The sequence below is a fragment of the Miniopterus schreibersii genome (genome assembly GCF_964146895.1).
Source record: "Miniopterus schreibersii genome assembly, chromosome: 12".
Taxonomy (NCBI): domain Eukaryota; kingdom Metazoa; phylum Chordata; class Mammalia; order Chiroptera; family Miniopteridae; genus Miniopterus; species Miniopterus schreibersii.
In genome coordinates this window covers 72,868,235-72,888,165 of record NC_138112.1, presented here as the reverse complement: position 1 = coordinate 72,888,165, position 19,931 = coordinate 72,868,235, and the positions used below count along the sequence as shown (strand labels likewise).

Genomic DNA, 19,931 nt, shown 5'->3' with positions numbered 1-19,931 from the left:
GAACATCTAGGCCTTGGCCGTGTTTCAGGCCCAGAAAAGCAGCTAAACCGGCCACAGCTGCCCTCAGGACCAGCTGCATTGAATGAAGGCCCCCACCCCGCCCGGGCGCCGACCAATCAATCCGTGGAGCCCACAACCCTGAAAGGACACCCCTGGGAAACTGCTGAATAGTCTACTGAGATCGTCCCCTGGGACTTCCCTAAAGTCTGCTCCCTTAAAGCCCATAGGACGGGGGACCCAGGGCTCCCCCCAGCACACCCTCGCCTCTCCCTTCCCTCCCCTCCACCTTCCTCCCACCCCCCAGGCGTTACCATCACCTTCCTCACTCCCACGCTCCCAGGGCCCTTCCTTTGCCTCTATGACTTGCTTTCTAAGCCCATTTTTTCTAGGAATTTCTTCTTCCACCTCTGTGATTAACCAAATAAATGTTCTCTTGCAGTTCGGGTCTTGGCTCTGAATTCCGTCCCCTCCAGAGGTTGCTGAACCCAGGTCCAGTCTGACCCCACGGGACTAACACCCGGTGCCGTTCCGCCACCTACAACAGTAACACCCCATTTCCTTTTTTTTTTTTTTTTAATATATCTTTATTGATTTCAGACAGAGGAAGGGAGAGGGGGAGAGAGAAACATCAGTGATGAGAGTCATTGATCGGCTGCCTCCTGCACGCCCCCAACTGGGGATCGAGCCCTCAACCCGGGCCTGGGCCTGTGCCCTGACCGGGCATCAAACCGCGATCTCCTGGATCCTAGGTCGATGCTCAACCGCTGAGCCACACCTGGCCGGGCACCCCATTTCCACCATCACCATGACCCCTTTCCCAGTGGCACAGGAGCCCAGACGGGCCGGGTGGCACCCGCGGCTTCCATCTCGAGGGCGCTCCCACTTTATTCTCTGGTCACAGCCCCCCTCTGTTGGTTACTAAAATCTCCCAACCAGGACAGCGGGCCCAGAGGCACACTTCTGGAAACGGCTCCTTAGCTCCGATCATAGGAGGTGTGGCCCCGACTTGGGGGAACTGGCGCTGCTGACTAGCTCCTGGGGCCATTTCCTGCAGGACACACGACAGTCTTGCAGGGGTCCCCTCCCTGACCGTGGCCGGGCCATTTCCGAGCCACGTCCGCTGTGCCGAGGGGACTGGCACGGGGCCTGCTTCCGCTGCCCACATGGTTTCACCCGAGCAACCGGCGCATCCCGGTCTCCGGGCTCCTCAGCACAGGGGCCCAGGGGCGGGGCCCTGAGGTGACAGCGGCCCCCCCCGGTGGCTTCTGCACCCTGGGACGGACCTAAGAAAAGAAAACTAATGGCGCCCACGGCCGAGGAGCTGCTTGTGGGGCAAACACCTGCGCCGTTGGCCCCGATTCAGAGCATCCGGTCCCCCGGCCGCAGCGTCTCCACCGGCTTCCAAGGCCCCTCCCCTCCCGGGGGCCAGCTTCAGGCTGAAGAACTGACTGGGGGCCGCGGGGACGAGGGTCGCTGGATGGCGGTGGCGGGTCCCCGCCCTGGCCGTCCCCGTGTCATTTCGGAATGTGGGTTCCGTCCGTGAGGACCGCCAGGCGGTGGGCGAGCGTCTGGCTGACCTGCAGACGGAAGCTTCTGTCCGTCTGGTGGGTGCCCGACGGCTTTGGCTTCCAGTCCCTGTCCTGGGAAATGCCTGCCGGCGTCTTTAGCCACTTTTATTTTATTTATTTTTCAATCCTCACCAGAGGGCATTTCTGTGAAGGGGTCTGGGGGTTCCCGAGAAGGGGCTCTGTAGGTGGGGTGAGCGCCGAAGGCGGCGGGCTCTGAGGCCCGCGGGTCCCTGCACAGCACCGTGGGCCTCGTCCAAGCAGTCGACGGGCTTCGGAGCAACAACGGAGAGCCCCCAAAACGAATAGACTGCAACGTAGAAACCCTACCTGAGTTTCCTATCAGCCCGCCTGCCCTGCGGGTTTCAGATTTACCCCGAAATTGCATGAACCAAATCCTTAAACTCTCCCCTCCCCCCCAATTGTCAACATAAGAAACGTACAAAACCTGTAAGAATTTTTGTGAGTTTATTTGACCCAAACTGCTGACACCTGCCGAGAAGCAGCATCTCAACGGGTTGAGAAAATGCTCCGGAGAGGGGCAGTTCTGCACCTTGTTTTATGCGTTATAATCCAAAGAGGGGACGCAAGTGGGTTCCACGAAATCCATGGGTGACAGGTCAGGGAGGCGGGAGAAAGCAAAGTGGGGAAACCTCTGGGATTGAATAGAAAGTAAAATGAGAGACACTCACTCTTGCTCAGGTGGGTGCAGGAGAGTTAACAGCCAACAATTAACTCGGTAACAACGAGGGGGTTCGTGGCCTCTGTTCTGGGGCTGTGGTTGTGCCCCGCGGGATCTGGAAAAAAAAGAAAATTACTTTGATATCCCAAAGGGTATATTATCAGGTATGTTATTATAGATGCAAAAAAAAAAAAGACGGCAGGACAGGCTCAGATAAGACAAAGATGGGCCTTTGCCAGGGAAGATCCCAGCCTAGGACAGGATGACCCGCCATACACTGCTTTTTAGTTTAAAAAGTATTCATTTCAGGCCCTCCTGCGTGGTGACTGCAGGTCTCTGCGTGTGCAAGGCCGCCCGCAGTGTGTGTGTGGAAAGGGGCCCCGTGCTCACCCGACGAGCTCAGGGAGGCCTGCGGGCGGCCTCGCAAACTCAGAGACCTGCCGTCACCGCACGGGATGGCCTGAAACGAAAACTGTTTCCCTAAAAGCAGTTTATGGTGGGTCGTCCTGTCCTAGGCCGGGATCTCCCCTGACAAAGGTCCATCTTCACCTGAACTGAGCCTGTCTATTGTCTTTTTGCATCTACGATAACATATTCCTGGAAAGTCAGAGTGATTTTCCTTTCTGCGGACCCCTCGGGGCACAGGCCGTGCTCGGCGGAGACCACAGATCCCCTCGTTATCGAGTTAATTGTTGGCTGTTAACTCTCCTGCACCCACCTGAGAAACAAGCGTGTCCATCACTTGACTTTCTATCGAGTCCCAGAGGCTTCCCCGCTTTGCTCTCTCCCGCCTCCCTCCTCTGTCGCCGGCGGATTTCCTGTAACCCACTCACGTGTCCTCGATGGATTGTAACGCATCAAACAAGGTGCAGACCTGCCCTTCTCGAGGGAATTATCTCAACCGGCTGAGGTTCTGCTCCCCAGCGTTTGTGGACAGTTCGGCTCAGACAAGCTCGCAGGAATCCTCTGCAGGTTTGAGTGTTTCTCACATTGACATTTCCTTGGCGTAGTCGGCAGGATCCCAAAGAAGCTCCGCCGGCACCACCCCGTGGACCCGGGCCCGGCGCCGGGATCCAGCAAAGGGCCCGCTGAGCCCGCCGGTTCCCCGCCCATCGGGGGAACTTGGGTGAGTTGTCTCTTGGGTCCAGGACCTTCCTTTGCTTTTGGTATGAGGGTTGGACTTGATTTGAGCTGTATTTTTAAATCCTCCGGGTGGAACTAAGGTTAAGGGTTGAGAGAACCCTGTCAGGCGAAGGTGAGACGGGAGGGAAAAGTGGGTCGCTGGTTTTTAACTCTGGCGTTTCGATTGGAATCACTTACCGAGAGTCTGAGCCAAACCCTTCGCTGCGAAAATGAGACCTGAACTGGTTCGGCTCCAAAGATAAGGGGCACTTCCTCCCGCCAGCCCGAGTCCCGGGGGCGTTCTTAGGCACCTAAGGATATTTGTGGAGGTGTCAGGGGTCATTCCTCAGGACGCGTAGGGGCCCCCTAGGGAACTTGCAACTAAACTGTAATTAAACAATTGGCCATCCGGGGACCCACACGTAGAGGTTGACCACCTAGCGCTCCGGGTCCTCACGGCTGTGTCGGACAGCGGGGAGAGAAACCGAGGCCGTGCCAGGGTTGAGTGAGACTTGAGGGGCGACAGCCTCGTGGAGCTCAACCCCTTAAACAGCGCCCTCCGCCCACTACGTAACATGCCTAGGAAATTTGCTCACTCTGCAGATACCCAAGGAAAAACTAAAATTAACACGGGAAATTGTGTCTCCAGGACCGGAAAGCTCCCAGACCCCAGCCCTCACGAGTGCTCCGGATAGGAAGCCCGTGCTTGGCAAGCGCTGGACAGAAATGGGAAGATTTGACTAGAGGTGATACCAACTTACAATGGCCAAAACGCAATTGCCTTTGGGTGCCTAAATTAATTTTTTTGCATGCAAAACTTAGAAAAATGCCAGCTCTAAAATTAAAGTGAATGAACGAATGGGAGGCGTTTCTTGATTTGGGAATTAGAAGCTTCTAGGAGAAGCACAGATAAATTCTTTATTTTTAATTTTTATTTATTTATTTAAATACATCTTTATTGATTTCAGAGAGAGGAAGGGAGAGGGAGAGAGAAAGAGAAACATCAATGATGAGAGAGTCATTGATCGGCTGCCTCCTGCGTGCCCCCGACTGGGGGTCGAACCACAACCTCCTGGGTCCCAGGTCGATGCCCGGCCCCTGAGCCCCTCCACTGTCTCCTGTGTCTCTGAGCCTCCCTTGCCCGGACTTGCCCTTCCCCTTCTACCTCCCCCATGCCCACTCCCTCCTGACTTGACGGAAACTGACAGTAGGAATCCTAACAGCTCCCTTTGGAGAAAAGCTGATCTCAGCTGCAGAGGAACCAGCAATTGTTCCCAGATTTTCTCCGGGACCCCGATGGGTTCGCAAAGAAATTTAACTGTTAGAACATGTAATCCTGGCTATTCTAACCTATTCCAATTAATATACCTCCCAGTTTCTGGAAGCAAAAGCAACAGAAATACTAAATGAGGTTTGTAGGAAAACTCCTGTAGAGACATCTGTCCACCTTAAGGATTATAGGAAACTGAAATGGGGTTTAGGGGGAAAAAAAACCCAGAAACAAGCATAGGGCTGCTCTGAGGACAAGGGGGAGTATTTCCCTCTCTCCTTATGAACAGTTTAGGAGAAATTAAAATTACCATTTAAAAAGGGGGGAGCCCGGCCAGTGTGGCTCAGCGGTTGAGCACCGACCTAGGACCCAGGAGATTGTGGTTCGATGTCCGGTCAGAGCACAGGCCCGGGTTTCAGGCTCGATCCCCAGCGGGGGGCGTGCAGGAGGCAGCCGATCAATGGCTCTCTCATCATGGATGTTTCTCTCTCTCCCCCTCTCCCTGAAATCAATAAAGATATTTAAAAATAAATAAAATTAAATAAAAAGGGGGAAAGCCCCGGCTGGTTTGGCTCAGTGGTTAGTGTCAGCTTGAGGACTGAGGGGTCCCAGGTTCGATTTCCGACAAAGGCACTTACCTCGGTTGCAGGCTCGACCCCCAGCCCCTGCCGGGGCGAGTGAGGGAGGCGACCCCTCGATGCGTCTCTCTCACGTCGATGTGTTGGGTTTGTTTTCTCTCTCTTTCTCCCTTCCAGTCTCTCTGAAAAGCAATGGAAAAAATATCCTCAGGTGAGAATTAAAAATAAATGAATGAGTAAAAAATAAAAGGGGGCTGATAATTCCACGTAAAAGCCCTTATAATTTTTCTACCCTTCCAGGAAAGAAACCAAGTGGAAAAATATGGAGCTTGGTACAAGATCTCAGGACTATAAATAAGGTGGTTACCCCCAGACATCCTGTGGTTCCTAATCCTAATACCTAATCCTAGGCCATTCCTGCGCCTGCCAGTATTTGTCAGTGACAGATGCACGCGGAGCCTTGACCAGCGCTCCAGGAGCGAAAGACGGCCGATCACTCTCTGCTCTCACCTGCAACTACAAGTTTACCCGGACAGCCATGCCCCAGGGAGGTACAGCGTCCCACCTGTTGTCTTAGGTACTGAAAGCTGATGTAAATGATGTTAAAATTCTTAGCTATCCCACTCTAATCCTACATGTGGGTGACTTAGTTTTATGCTCTAGATACTTTACTAGACACCCCAAAGCACACAATATACCTATTACAGCAGCTAGCCGTGGAGGGACACGGATACCCAAGAACAAGCTCTGACTCTGTCCACCGCAGGTGAGATACGTCGGTCATCTAACATCTAGAGATGGGCTGCTGACTCACCCCGAAAGACTCAGAGGAACCCTCTCTTTTCCTCTTAAAAAAACAAAAAACAAAACACACACACACACAAACCCAGAAGAACACAGCTCAGAGGATTCCTGGGTTTGAATGAATATTGTCACCGTCGGGTTACCAGGCTCCAAATTTTTCATTAACGGCCCAGCCTCTATATGTCTTATTAAAATCAAACCGACCTCACCCAGTTCAGTGGAACCCAGAAGGGAAACGAGCTATACAATCGCTAAAGAATGATGTAAAGCTTCCATTCCGGGAACCCCTTCATTACAGAAATTTTAACTAAAAAAAAATATAGATAATTACTCATAGACCTAGAGGCTGTCGTGGTGAGTGACTGGACCCGGTAGCCAGAGGGCTCGCTCTCTGCGAGAGGACAGGCCGTGCGAACAGAAAACATACTTATGGGCTCTCCTCTGTTTGTGTTTCTCATTCTATTAAACCCCCACGAAATTCTCCCCCGTGAGACACGCCTGCCGGCTGACTGCCTCTTGCCAGCTGCACCTGATTCCACTTAAACGCGACCTACCAGTCGCAGCCTCAGCTTTGCCGCTTTGTCTGCGGAGGAGGACACCGATTGCGTTGCGTTTCGCCTGCTGACCACCTGACTCCCGGGAGCGGTTGGCAGGCGAGCCCTTGCTAACGCCGACTGACTCTGGTTTTACAGACGGGTCTTTAAAGGATCAGCAGGAATGTCACTGAGCTGGAAAAGCAGGACCTTCCGTGGGGGCGGACACACCTGAAGGCTCTCGTTTACCCGAATAAAATCTGCCCCACAAGCCTAATTGTTCTCACTCGGGCTTGTCAACCGGCCGAAGACCAAGCAGCCGGTGTTGACGCCGACAGTGGCTGTGCCCTTGGCGTCGCTCGCGGCCTCAGGAGGCTGGGAAAGCCGCGGGCGTCTTCACTCTGCAAGGCGGCCGCAAAGAACGGACAGTGGGCTGCGGAATTATTAGGTGCCCCACGGACATGAACACGGTGGGCAAGTGTCAGAGTTCAAGGCCACTAAAGCTGCCACCGTGGAAGCAGCTGATGCGGGTGCAACTAGACCTGTGTTTCCGTCCCCCGGGCAAACGGACGGAGGTGCCACATATCTAAGGCCTTACGGCTCTCAGAGGTGACCCGACGCTGTTGCTGCCCAAACTAGAGACACATCCCCAGATAGAAACATTCAACCGACGGGCGATGGATCTATCATCTGTTGTCAACATTTGGGTGACAACCCAAATGTTGAGGTTAAAAAAACCCCACAAACACCAAAAAGCCTTGGCCATATCTGAACAAAGCAATTTTTTTTCCAGCTATTTCTTTCTAAATGAGTCAATTTGATGGAAGTTAATAAATATCTAGATATGGTGAAATAGCGTGAAGCACTAATAATATTGTTTGCTGGGCAAGCCGTGGGTTCGCCGCTTTCGGCTTCCGGGGGGCCTGGGGCGCGCATCCAGGGTTGATAGGACGCCCGAGCTCTGTCAGAGGCGCGTCTCGCGGCCGCACGTTTGTGCACCGAAAGGTCGCTGGTTCGATTCCCGGGCAGGGCACATGCCCGGGTTTTGGGGCCCGGTCGGGGTGCGTGCAGGAGGCGGCCCATCGATGGTTCCCTCTCACATCGAAGTTTCTCTCTCTTTCTCTCTCTCGCCTTAACTCTCTCTCTAAAAATCAATAAAAACATATTTTAAAAAAATAAGAAATTACATCGTTTTCATAATAGAAGATACAAAGTACGGAGATGCGTTTTTAAGGAAAAAGGAAGAAAGATGGCATTACTAGGGTGGCCTCTTTTATTGGCCTAAAAAGATTAAATACTTATCTAAATTAAGCAAAATCTCGTAGCCTGGACAAAATATTTAATATTAAAACTGTTTTAACTTTGATTGATGGCTTTTGAAGTTATTATGGTGAAAAATGTGTTTATTTTACCTGGATTTGCAAGATTTATGTCATACTCTTGCGGTTAAGCTTGTCTGACAGCCTTCTGGAAGTTTAAATTTTACGAGACTTTTAAACCGAGAGATGACTTTGGGTTATTTCGACGGGCCCTGGAATATCAAGAATCTATTATCTCTCCTTATAAAATAAAAGCCTTTAAAAACTAATTAGGCCTATTTAATACACTTGAAATTACATGGGAGCTTTTCCTAATAATAATGATGACTATATTCTGTTTGTATACACCTATTTTTATTAAAATGGATGTTCTAGGGGCTTCAGCCTGCCCTAGAGGGGGACTTGCAAAGATTCAGAGCCAAGCGCAAACAAAGGGCACCCAGGGGTAGCAGGTGTCCTGCCAGTGACACCGGACAAGCCCAGAGTGATGGTTCCCTGTGGGGGTGTCGGGCAGTAGTTCTCGGGGTGTCTGTGGTCCCCACATCGGGAGCTTATGAATTGTTTCCAGTGTTGAATGCACACTTCTGATAAGCCATGTGCAACATTTTACAATCTAGCATATTATTTGTTCTTTACATATTGAAATTGTGTATCCAATCTAAATATATATATATGTAGACTTTATATCCTCTGTGTCATTTTATAGTAATTATTAGTTACCAAGAAATCGTCTTGGAATGTGACATCTTCCCGAAAAGCAAAGTTGTTTTGATCAAATCATAACCAAACCTCTAACTTTGCCACTTTAGGTTTTATAACTTGGAGGCAGTGATTGTTTTAGTCTGATGCGTTTGCCAATACGCTACATCGTTTGAAAGATCCATGAAAAGGGCTCTGACTTACTTTAAGCGACAGGTTTCCAAGCAGGTTATATCTTTGAACTGGATGAAGGTTTATAGAATCTAAGGAATAACCGAATTCATGAAAATACGGTCAAATCATAAGAATACACAAGAAAAATTGGGTGTGGGGCTAAATGAACTGGCTCAGCGGCTGAGCGTCAACCTAGGATCCAGGAGATCGAGGGTTCGATTCCTGGTGGAGGCACAGGCCCGGGTCGCGGGCTCCTCGGTGCCCAGCAGGGGGCGAGCAGGAGGCAGCCGGTCCATGACTCTCTCATTGATGTTTCTCTCTCTCTCCCTCTCTCTGAAATCAATAGATATATAAAAAATATATATAGATTGCTGATTTTTAAATTTTTTTGTTTTCCAAATATGAGGCAAAACTAAAAGCAGACATTCTGTGTTAGTACCAAGGGGTCATCAACCAGCACACAGGGACTGATAGATTAGTAACATTCACTTCGCCTGTGCTCTCAGGACACTGAGACGTCAAAGACCACGACTTACAACCGGGAGATTTGTGTCCATTGGGAAAGGCAGTGACTAAAGAGACTCTAACAGCGTTGGGAGGGACCTTACCTTCCCAGGCGCCCAACCGCGAGGGGACACCCGCCTCCGTCTGCGGCGGAGATCAGAGACTTTTCATGGATGAAAAACCCAGACGTCAGAAACAGGCAGCCAACCCGAGACACCGACAAGGCCTGCATACCTACAAATGAATATTGGTACTAATATTAGTAATAATAATAATTGATTATACTGGCTCCTTAGGCTTTTCTCAAACCTCGTGTATACAGCCCACTGTTACCATCGCGGAAGGTGCGTCAGATAACTTCTGTATCGTCAACAACGCTCTTTTTTTATGACTCTCTCTTTTGAAATTTAGAAGAAATGCTGTTGCAGAACGTTCGTGGGAAGCCCTGGCCAGTTTGGCTCAGTGGTTAGAGCGCTGGCCCACCGGCTGGAGGGCCAGGGGTTCAATCCCAGGGAAGAGCACCGACCTCGTTTGCAGGCTTGATCCCGGCCCTGGTTGGGGCGCTCGCTTGCTCTCTCTCCCCCCTTCTACTGTCTCTGAAAGAGCAATGGAAAACATATCCTCAGATGAGCCTTTAAAACAAAGAGTGTGAAAGAAATATTAAGAAAGGAATTTTACATATAAATGTCTAACTGTGGAAATGCGCTCACTGTCACCCTAACCCAACAAGGACCACTAACGACAGTAACTCAGACAGAAGCCGCGATGGCGAGAGAAACAGGACCCTCTGTAACTGCCGCTGGGCGGCCGGGGATTCGCTCAGGAAACTCGTCCTGCCCTGTCCTCCTGGCCTCTGAAACGTCGCACGATCGTGGTCATTTGCGACGCCGTGTTCTTCTTACAGCCTCCAGTTGCACACCCAGCGGGAATCGAGCGAATAGCAGGGCCGGAGTGTTCCCAGTGGGAGGTAGGTGGGCCACGGTCAAGAGAAGCCCACCTCAGGGTCGGTTATAAAAAGGTCTATGTCATGCTCTCGGACTCTGAGCGAATGTTGTACCAGATGCAAAATATAGAAAAGCAAGGCAGGCAACGCAGCCTGGGCCGTGAGGGCTGACAGGTTAGAAACGATCCGATCCGGAGGCTTTCTCTGTATCTTGATTGAAAAATATATTTTTATTGATTTCAGAGAGAGGAAGGGAGAGGGAGAGAGAGAGAGAGAAACATCAGTGATGAGAGAGTCATTGGTCGGCCGCCTCCTGGGATCGAGCCCGCGACCCAGGCCTGTGCCCTGAGCGGGAGTCGAACCGCGATCTCTTGGATCCTAGGTCGACGTCAACCCCTGAGCCACGCCGGCCGGGCTGGAGTGTTTTTCTTAATAACGGCCCATAAGACCTGACTGCCCCCCATCGACCTGCCTTTCGCTTTGGAAACAGGAAAAAAAATTGGCCTTGACGTCCGTCCAGGGTTACGGTCTTGCCCCACCCCCGACGGTCCATCGGCCAGCAGGACAAACGCTAGGAATGCGCCTTCCTAGCGCCGTGGGACCCAACCCAAAGGGTGGTCATCAGCGCGTCCTTTGGATTGATTTACGGCCAAAAGGGGGCTGTGTGGACCTAAAGGGGCCACACGCCAACCTGAGGAGCTCAGGGGGGCCTGCGGGGCGGCCTTGCAAACTCGGAGGCCCGAAGTCAACGCGAAGGATGGTCTGAAATGAAAACTGTTTCTCTAAAAGCAGTTTATGGTGGGTCGTCCTGTCCTAGGCCGGGATCTTCCCTGACAGAGGGCAAGTTTCCCCGTAACTAAATGTTACACAGGCCAGGTACAGAAACTCGGGTACGGACTCCCCAGGGCAGAAAGGCACGGACGCCTAGGAAGGGGCGAAACTGGGGAAACAAGAACCTTGTCCCCAGGGTGACCTGTCCTCCCCAGAATATCGCTGGTCATGCGGTTTAGACCCCTGAGCGTTTCCTCCCTAAAGATAACATTAGGCCTCGGTTGTATTTCAGCTCCAGGCCCAGAAAAGCCGCAAAACCAGACCAGTGGCTCCGTGGCTGCCTCAGGACCAGCTACGTAGACTAAGGACCCCCTGTCCTGGGGCGGACCCATCAGTGGAGGCCACGACCCCGAAAGAGCACCTGGAAAGATGATGTGATGAATATTCTACGGAGATTCTCCCCTGAGACCTCCCCAAAGATTCCCACCTGCGAGAGAGAGAGAAATACGCTCAGGAAAAGGACCCAGGGCCCCCGCCCCCACCAGGGGAGCATGCCAGTGCCGTCTCCACCCCTCCGAGGGGACCCCACGAGACTTGCAACCAGGGGAGCAATGGGCAGAGGCAGCTCATCCCGGGCTCACCCCCCGAACCCGTCTCCCAGGCCCCCGAACCCGTCTCCCAGGCCCCCGAACCCGTCTCCCAGGCCCCCTTCTCTCTCTCCGACTGCTCAGCCCAGGCTCTCCTGTTACCTTCCGGGCTCTTTCTTTCTTCACTGTCGCCACTATATTTTGGCTCCCATCACGGACCCAAATATCCCCCAGGCTCGGCGCTGTGCGGCCCTCCCGTTGGGTATCCCACCCCTCAGCCCCTTTCCTGAAATAAACTCCGTTTTTCTTCATCTGCCGTGTGAGATGGCCGTTCAGCCGGCCCGCAGGCTGCCGCGTCGATAACACGCCTCCGGAATGTCAGGGTCATTTCCTTTTTTCCTTTTTTTTTTTGGACCCCTCAGGGCACAGCCAAGGCACCAGAGCTGAGACGGCAAATCCTCTGATTGTTACTGAGTGAAATGCTGACTGTTAACTATCCTGTACTCACCCATGTAGAAGTATGTGCCACCCTGGTCGGGGCGCCGGCCGTCGGGCATCATCTCGTGCACCCTGGTCGGGGCTCCCGGCCGTCGGGCATCATCTCGTGCACCCTGGTCGGGGCGCCCGGCCGTCGGGCATCATCTCGTGCACCCTGGTCGGGGCGCCCGGCCGTCGGGCATCATCTCGTGCACCCTGGTCGGGGCGCCCGGCCGTCGGGCATCATCTCGTGCACCCTGGTCGGGGCGCCCGGCCGTCGGGCATCATCTCGTGCACCCAAGGGCTGCCAGGCCGCAGCTGGACCCCCAGTGCGGGGCGCGGGAGGCAGCCGACCGATGCTTCTCTCTCGCGTCCATGTGTCTCTCCTTCCCCTTTCCTCTCTCTCTGAAATCAATAACAACACATTTGTTTTTAAAAAAGAAATATGTGCCCATCATTTTCCTTTCTATCCCACCCCAGGGGTTCCCCCGCTTTGCTTTCTCCCGCCCCCCCGATCTATCACCCGTGACCTCGTGGGACCCGCCTGGACTGTGACGCGGGAAACAAGGTGCAGAACAGCCGCTGTGCGGGGCGTCCTCTCAGCCCGCTGAGGTTCTGCTTCCCCGCAATTGCCAACCCCTTGGGCTCCAATAAACTCACAAAAATTCTCCCAGGTTCGAACGTGCCTTACGTGGACACACGTTTAATAAATGCGCGTATGCGTGTTTTTAAAGGAAATTACAGACACAGCGGCGCTTCCGCCCTGAATAAATAGCTCACCGAGCTCAGCGTTTATCTCCAAAAACGAAGATGATCTCCGTCAAAACCGCCACCCCGTTGTCACATTCAGATAAGCCGATGAGAAGTCCCGAGGCCACGAAAAAACAGCCCATAGTCAATTGTCCCCGTGTCCCCACATGGTTTTTGTTCAAGTCGAGGTGCAATGAAGGCCCCTGCTTGGGTCTCTTTAGTCTCTTCTCATTTAGGGACCCCCCCCAGCCCCCCAGCAACTCCCCACCCGCCCTTCTCCCCTCCCCCAGCCCCCTCCAGTCCCCCCCCCGCCCCCCATGATCTCCGTCAGGGGCTCAGGGCCCGGGTGAGGTGCCTGAGGTCCCTGGAGGCCACTTCCACGTTACGTGCTCCCTGGGTGACCGCCGGTATTGCCACGGTGAGTTTGGCTCTTCTTTGCCACTCGCCAGCAGTCCGTGGACGTCACATGGACGCCTCCCCTCCTCTAGGGCTGGGCCTGGTCCCCACTCGAACGACCAGATACGGTCAGACTGATGGAGTCCCTCGCCAGGCGGCGAGAGGCCCGCTCCCCTCCGCTCATCCCGTCCCTCGCGCGCTGGCCCACGGAAAGCTGCCCTGTGCGCGGACGGGCCCACGGGGCAAGGAACCCAGGTGGCCTCCAGGCGACACCCAGCGAGGGCCTGGGGCTTGTCCCGTGAGGGACCCCGAGCTGAGGACCCGGCACCGAGGCCCCCGCGGGCTCCCGGCCCGCAGGAACTGGGAGATAAGGAACGGCTGTCGTTTCAAACTGCGGAGCCCTGGGCTGGCCGGCTCCCTTTGGGGTCCCCCCGGGGGGCCCTCCATCGGTGTCCCGCATCCGCCAGGACCACTTGCAAGCTTGTGAGAGTCTTAATTCGACTTCTTCTCGGGTCCGTCTGATCCACTTTTCATTTTCTATCAATGTTTTCATTTCGCTGGATTTTTCAAATTCCATGGCCTGGAGCCTCCCCCCCTCGGCCTTGGAATAATTCTGGGTCCACAGGAAGCCACCCAGAAGTGCACGCGGAGGTCCAGGCGCCCTCCTCGGGGTGCAGGAAGCCTGTGGAGGAATCCGCCGTCCCAGGGGCCCCTCACGGGCCTTACGGGTGCCGAGGACAACGGGACCCTCACGGGAAAACGGGGCGAGAGACGGGGCGGGACCTTTAGATGGGTAAGAAATTCAATCAACGGCCCCGCCCAGTTTGCCCCGACGGCTCCTGCCTTGGCCCTCAGGCTGAAGGGTCTCGGGTTCGATTCCCGACAGAGGGCACGTATCCCGATTGCAGGCTCGATCCCCGCGTGCGGGAGGCACCCCATCGAGGTGTCTCTCTCGGGTCAATGTCTGTCTCTCCCCCCCGCCCCCCACTCTCTCTGAAAAACAACAGAAAAAATATCATCACGTGAGGATTTAAAAAAAACACACACCATGAAATTCAATCAACGAAAGGGACATTCAGGGCTAAACAGGGATCTGAATACGGCACCCGTGAGGTTGGGGGGACCTTTCTGGTCCCCCAACAAACAATCAAGGTCCCCCAACAAGTCTGCTCTGTGGCCCCGGTTTGGGGGAATGTAAAAAGCAGAGAGGCAGAGATTATATGAGGCTGCAGACCCGGGATTGCCTGGGGCAGGAGCAAGCAGTTTAACCTGGATACAGACCCACAAAGGGCCAGGGTTCTGGGGCTCAGCCCCCTACTGGGGACCCCAAGTCTTTCCAACGGGAGTGGGTACAAAGGTGGGGGGCGGAGGCGGAGAGCCGGCCCCAAACCCGCCGGGAGGCCTGGCTCCGTCCCTGGGGGGAGTGGACGGCCAGAGGGATGGGAGAGGGCCGGTGACGGAGCTGAGACGCGACCAGGCTTCGCCCGGATGTCCTACCGGGCTGGGTGTCCCGTCCGGGGGGAAGATCCCCCCACGCCCCCGCACGCCTTTATGGGATACGGCAGATTAAAACTTATTTTGGAACCAAACCAACCAAACAAACAAAATTAAAAAAAAAACCTTTGACCTCCCTGGCTGCCTAAAGGGCCGCCCCGGAAGGAAGCTGTCGGCACCCAGGACGGTTGCTCAGCGGGGACCGTGTGGCAGGGAGGAGCCCAGGAGGGCCCCGGATCAAAGTCCTGCCTGGGTCCCCCGGCCAGAGGTGGCCCAGCAAACATTTGCTTGACAAACATTAACTCCTTTTATCTCCCCGTGAGTGCTCCTCGCTGTCCGAATCTAAACCACCGCCTCCCGCCCCTCTCGCTCAGGCCGGGGTGGCCGCGGCGCCCGCCCGGCCCGTGGACAGCCCCGCGCACACGGCATGCTCGGTGCCCGCGCCCTGTTCCGCGTCTCCCGCCGGCTGCGTCTCCAGCCCGGCCCTGAGACCTCCCGCGAGTGGAAGGAGAACGGTCCTCCCGCCCGCCCGCGGCGGACCAGGGGGTTCCCCCACCCGGGCCACCAAACCCGAGGCCCGCACTCAGCCTCGAACGGCGGACGTGCCTGAGCCCCAGGGTGCGGGGCTGGAGCCGGAGCGTCCGTAGGGACAGGTTCTCTCCGCGGGGGCCCTCCTGGGGCTCGTGGCCAAAGCCTGCCCACACCTCCCGAGGACGACCACGGGGACTTTGGACGGGAGAACTTGCATCTGGGGAGTGACTGCGAGCTTGGCGGCAGATATTCATGGAAACTGCCCCGAAGGACAGAGTCTTAGTTCCATAAAATAATCCCAGAGCCTGAAATACCCAGGATGTCTCGGGCGATGTCGGAAGAACTGGTTCCCGCAGGCGCCCGCCTGGAGCACCCTGGAGCAGGGTGGGGGGGCCCCTTTTCCCCCCAGGGCTGACCCTGGAACTGTGGGAGGAGCTGCCTGATTTATTGTCACGTGGGCCACGCCCTGCGAAGGACGGCTCCCGGCTGAACCCTGCAGAGAGCTTAGTTCGCCGATGGCAGTCCCAGGGGCACGGACGTCCGGTGGGAAGGTCACCAGGGGGATGGAAGACGCTGCAGACGGGCCAGCTGGCGGGCCGAGCCTGCCGTCTCCCCAGCCCCGATCGAAGACCCGAACGCGGGAAAAGCCCCCGTGGTGGGGTTTCTATGCCTCCTGGGTCGGCCATGTGGCCGGCACGAGGGCCATGGAGGCCTGGCCCGCGGGGGGCACTACTGGCATTGAGGGGTGCACTAAAGTGGGGTGTGTCAGTGCACCGTCAGGAGAGCCCCCTTGCGGGTTTGGGAGGTGATTGGCATCGACAAGCTGACATCCCCAATGTGCTCACTTAAGGCGGCCACCCGGGCGCAGCTGGCACCACCGACACCTGTATTTCTTCTTTCTTCCCCACGTCACCTCCATTTCCCCTCTACCGGAGGCAGTGGTCCCAGGACCCGGCTGCTGCTCCAAATGCTAGAGGCAGGGGTGATTCCTGCCCCCCAAAAAACTAACTTTTTTTTAAAAAAATATATATTTTTAAAAACATGTCTATTGATTTCAGGGAGAGGGAGAGAGAAACGCCGATCGGCTGCCTCCTGCGCGGCCCCTTCCAGGGATCGAGCCCGAAACCCAGGCGTGTGCCCTGCCCGGGAATCAAACCGTGGTCTCCTGGATCCCAGGTTGACGCTCAACTGCTGAGCCACAAACTTTTTTAACTAAAGGCAGCTTCTGGTGGGTAGTCCCGTCCTAAAGCTGTCTTTTTCCTGGACAAAGGTTAGTTTGAACCTTAACTGAGCCTGTCAGTTGTCTTTTTGCATCTGAAATAACATACCTGGTAAACATGCTTTTGCAAAACAGAGGCATTTCCGCTTTTTCCAGGCTCTCAACGCACCAGGGCCGAGACCACAAACCCCTCACTGTCATTGTTATCAGGTTAATTGTTCGTTGTTAACGACCCTGCACCCACCTGTGAAAAGCGGCTCAGCTGTAGGGCGTCGACCTGGGATCCAGGCGATTGAGGATCGATCCCCGGTCGGGGCACATGCCCCGGTTGCGGGCGCGATCAATGACTCTCGTCATTGATGTTTCTGTCTCTCTCCCTCTCCTGTCCTCTCTCTGAAATCAATAAAGATATATTTAAAAAAAAAAAAAAAAGAAGCATTATTCTACTTTCTACCCAATCCCAGAGGTTTCCCCGCTTTGCTCTCTCCCGCCTCCCTCCTCCGTCTCCCGTGGATTTCACGGAACCCACGTACGCCTCCTCTTTTCACGCATCAGACAAGGTGCGGAACTGCCCCTCTCGGGAGAACCATCTCAATCCGTGGAGATTCTGCTTCCCGACAGGTGTCGCGACGGTTTGGCTCGAATAAGCTCCCCCAAAAGTCTTCACGGGTCTGAACGTTTCTCGCGTGAACAGCCACGGCCACGCTGCCTTTGGTGGCTCTGCGGGACGTCTGGACGCGGGGCGCTGTGCGTCCGGCAGCTTTGTTCTTTCTCAAGGTGACTCTGGCTGTCCGGGGGCCTCTGCGGTCACGCGGCATGGAGGGTGAGCTGGGACAAGGCGGCCGGGGTTTCGACCGGGCCGCACGAAGCCGCAGGCGACCTGGGGAGCGGCGGCAACGGAGCAGGATCGAGTCTCCTGACCCGCGAACACCCGCGGTCTTTCCGCGTCCTGATCTTAATTCCCTCCTGGAGACGGTTTGCCTTTCCCAGCGAACGAGCCTACGCTGCGTCCCCTAAACCGACTCCCGGGTGTCCTGTCCCGTCTGACGCTCTCACAGGTGGGACTGTCTCCTTCATTCCACAGGGACGTGTTCATTGCTAGAGTACAGGAGTAAAGTTGATTGATTAGAGTATAGGAGTAAAGTTGATTGATTAGAGTATAGGAATATAATTGATTTTTGCATAGTGAGCTGACTGCCCATTAGTGAACACGTCTATTCGTTTAGTATAGGTTTTGGGTGGGTTTCTTAGGATTTTCAATACATCACATCACGTCCTCTGCAAAGAGAGAGAATTCACGCCTCCTTTTCTGGGACGGACACCTCTTTATTTCGTCGTCTAGCCGACCTGCCCGCCCCGGCCAGGGCTCCAGCGTGATGCTGAAGGAGCGGCGCCAGGGGCCGTCCGTCCGTCCCTGCGTGTCCGGGCGCCGTTCCTCGTCTTAGGGGACACGCTCAGTCTCTCACCGTGAGCAGCGACGTCAGCCGGCAGCTTTTTGGAGATGGAAGGCGGGCCGTTTTATTTATTTTAATCCTAGCCTGAGGATATTCTTTCCTTTGCTTTTCAGAGAGAGAGAGAGAGAAACAGGGATGTGAGAGGGACCCCTCGATGGGTTGCCTCCCGCACGCACCCCGACCGGGGCCGGGGATCCAGCCTACAACCCAGGTTCGTGCCCTTGACCCAGAATCGAGCTCATGACTCCTTGGTGAGCTCGCCGGTGCTCTGACCACTGGGCCGCACCGGCCCGGGCGAAGCTGTGCCCTTCTATTGTGGGCTGCCGGGCGTTTTCCTCTTGACCTTGTTAAGGGAAGAAACATTCAAACCTGTGAAGGATTTTTGTGAGTTTATTTGACGCAAACTGTCGACAATTCCCGGGGAGCAAAACCTCAACGGGTTGAGAAAATGCCCCGGAGAAGGGCAGGTCTGCACCCTGTTTGATGCGTTACGATCAAGAGGAGACGCAAGTGGGTTCCGTGAAATCCACGGGTGACAGGCTGGGAGGCGGGAGAAAGCAAAGCGGGGAAACCTCTGGGGCCGGAGAGAAAGTGAAATGATGGACACGCACTTTTACTCAGGTGGGTGCAGGATTGTTAACAGCCAACAATTAACTCGATAACAACGAGGGGATCTGTGGTCTCTGCAGAGCACGGCCTGTGCCTTAAGGGGTCCGGAAAATGGGAAATTACTCCGACATCCCAACGATATGTTATTGCAGATGCAAAAGACAATAGACAGGCTCAGTTCAGGGAATTTCCCAGCCTAGGACAGGACGACCCACGATAAACTGCTTTTTAGTGACACAGTTTTCGTTTCAGACCATCCTGTGTGGTGACGGCAGGTCCCTGAGTTTGCCAGGCCGCCCGCAGGCCTCCCCTGAGCTCGTCGGGTGAGCACGTGGTTGGTTTTCCTCCGCATCCGGCACCTACTGGGATGCTCACAGGACGTCTGTCCTTTATTCTAGTCACAGGGTGTAGCACCCTGATTGTGTTTAGGATGCCAAAGTCTCCCCTTCTCAAAAGCGTAGGCCGCTCCCCCTCCCTGGGGCCAGGCTTTGCGTCTCGGTCAAGTGCCATGAGGGAGGCTGACTCCCTCCCTCGTGTGCCATTCATCTGGGTGGTCTCCGTTTATTTCCACAGGAAATCAAGGCACAGGGTGGGGCAGGGCGATTCCCCCGCAGAATGGGAGCCCCAGGGGAGCCGTGAGTCACAGGCCCTGGAGCTGGGCTTGGCAGAGAAACCTCTCCCTCCAAGCAGCTCAGAGGAGCGGGGTCCTCCAGCCTCCCGTGGGCCGGCTCCCACTCCACGTCCCCGCGCAGGTCCTCGCGTTTCACCGGCGGGCACCACTGCACGTGGGGAAACTCAGAAGCAGCCCGAAGCCGCACGGAGGGGAAGACTCAGGCCCGAACCCAGCAGAGGAGCTTCCCCCTCACACCACCAGCCCCACCTGCCCTGGGCGGTGGTCAGGGGAGGCCCAGGGAGGGGTGGCCGATCCCAGGCGTGGCCAGGGCAAGCCCCACCCCTCATTCTTTCCCGGGACGCGGACCCTGGATGCCCACCTGCCCCTCATCGGACTGGCACACAGGTCATTGCTGCCTGTGACCTTTAGTGGCCTGTGTCAACGTGGCTGGCCATGGGGTGCCCAGACGAAACATTATTTTAGGGGCCTCCCCAGGTGAGATTAGCATTTGAATGGGTGAACTCGGCGAAGCAGGTGGCCCTCGGATGTGGGGGTGGGGGTGAGGTCTTAGCGGAATCAAAGGCAGGGGGGAAGGGGAAGGGGGAATCCTCCCCTTTTACCTGCCTCACCCCTAGAGCTGGGGGGACCTGTCATTTTCTCCGGCCTTCCGCCTGGGACTCACACCGTCGCTCCCCGGCCCTGAGGCCTTCAGACTGGAGCTGAAGTACCCTGTGCGCGCCCCGGGGCTTTGGCTTATAGGCGGCAGGTGCTGGACCGCGGGGCTCCACTCTCCTGTGTAACACAGAGCATGTAACACGCACACATAGACACGCGCAT

At 55.3% G+C, this 19,931-nt stretch overlaps 2 long non-coding RNA genes across 2 annotated transcripts; both read right to left on the bottom strand.

Annotated features, from left to right (window-relative positions):
• Window positions 1–734: 734 nt before the first annotated feature.
• On the bottom strand, window positions 735–6,981 carry LOC308565046. The gene is made up of 5 exons (XR_014000005.1): window positions 6,701–6,981; window positions 5,278–5,399; window positions 3,568–3,680; window positions 2,258–2,362; window positions 735–1,875 (listed from the first exon to the last, which is right to left on the bottom strand). It is a non-coding gene; the product is annotated as an uncharacterized lncRNA (long non-coding RNA).
• Window positions 6,982–7,971: 990 nt separating this feature from the next.
• On the bottom strand, window positions 7,972–11,386 carry LOC308565047. The gene is made up of 3 exons (XR_014000006.1): window positions 9,777–11,386; window positions 9,355–9,484; window positions 7,972–8,085 (listed from the first exon to the last, which is right to left on the bottom strand). It is a non-coding gene; the product is annotated as an uncharacterized lncRNA (long non-coding RNA).
• Window positions 11,387–19,931: the final 8,545 nt, after the last annotated feature.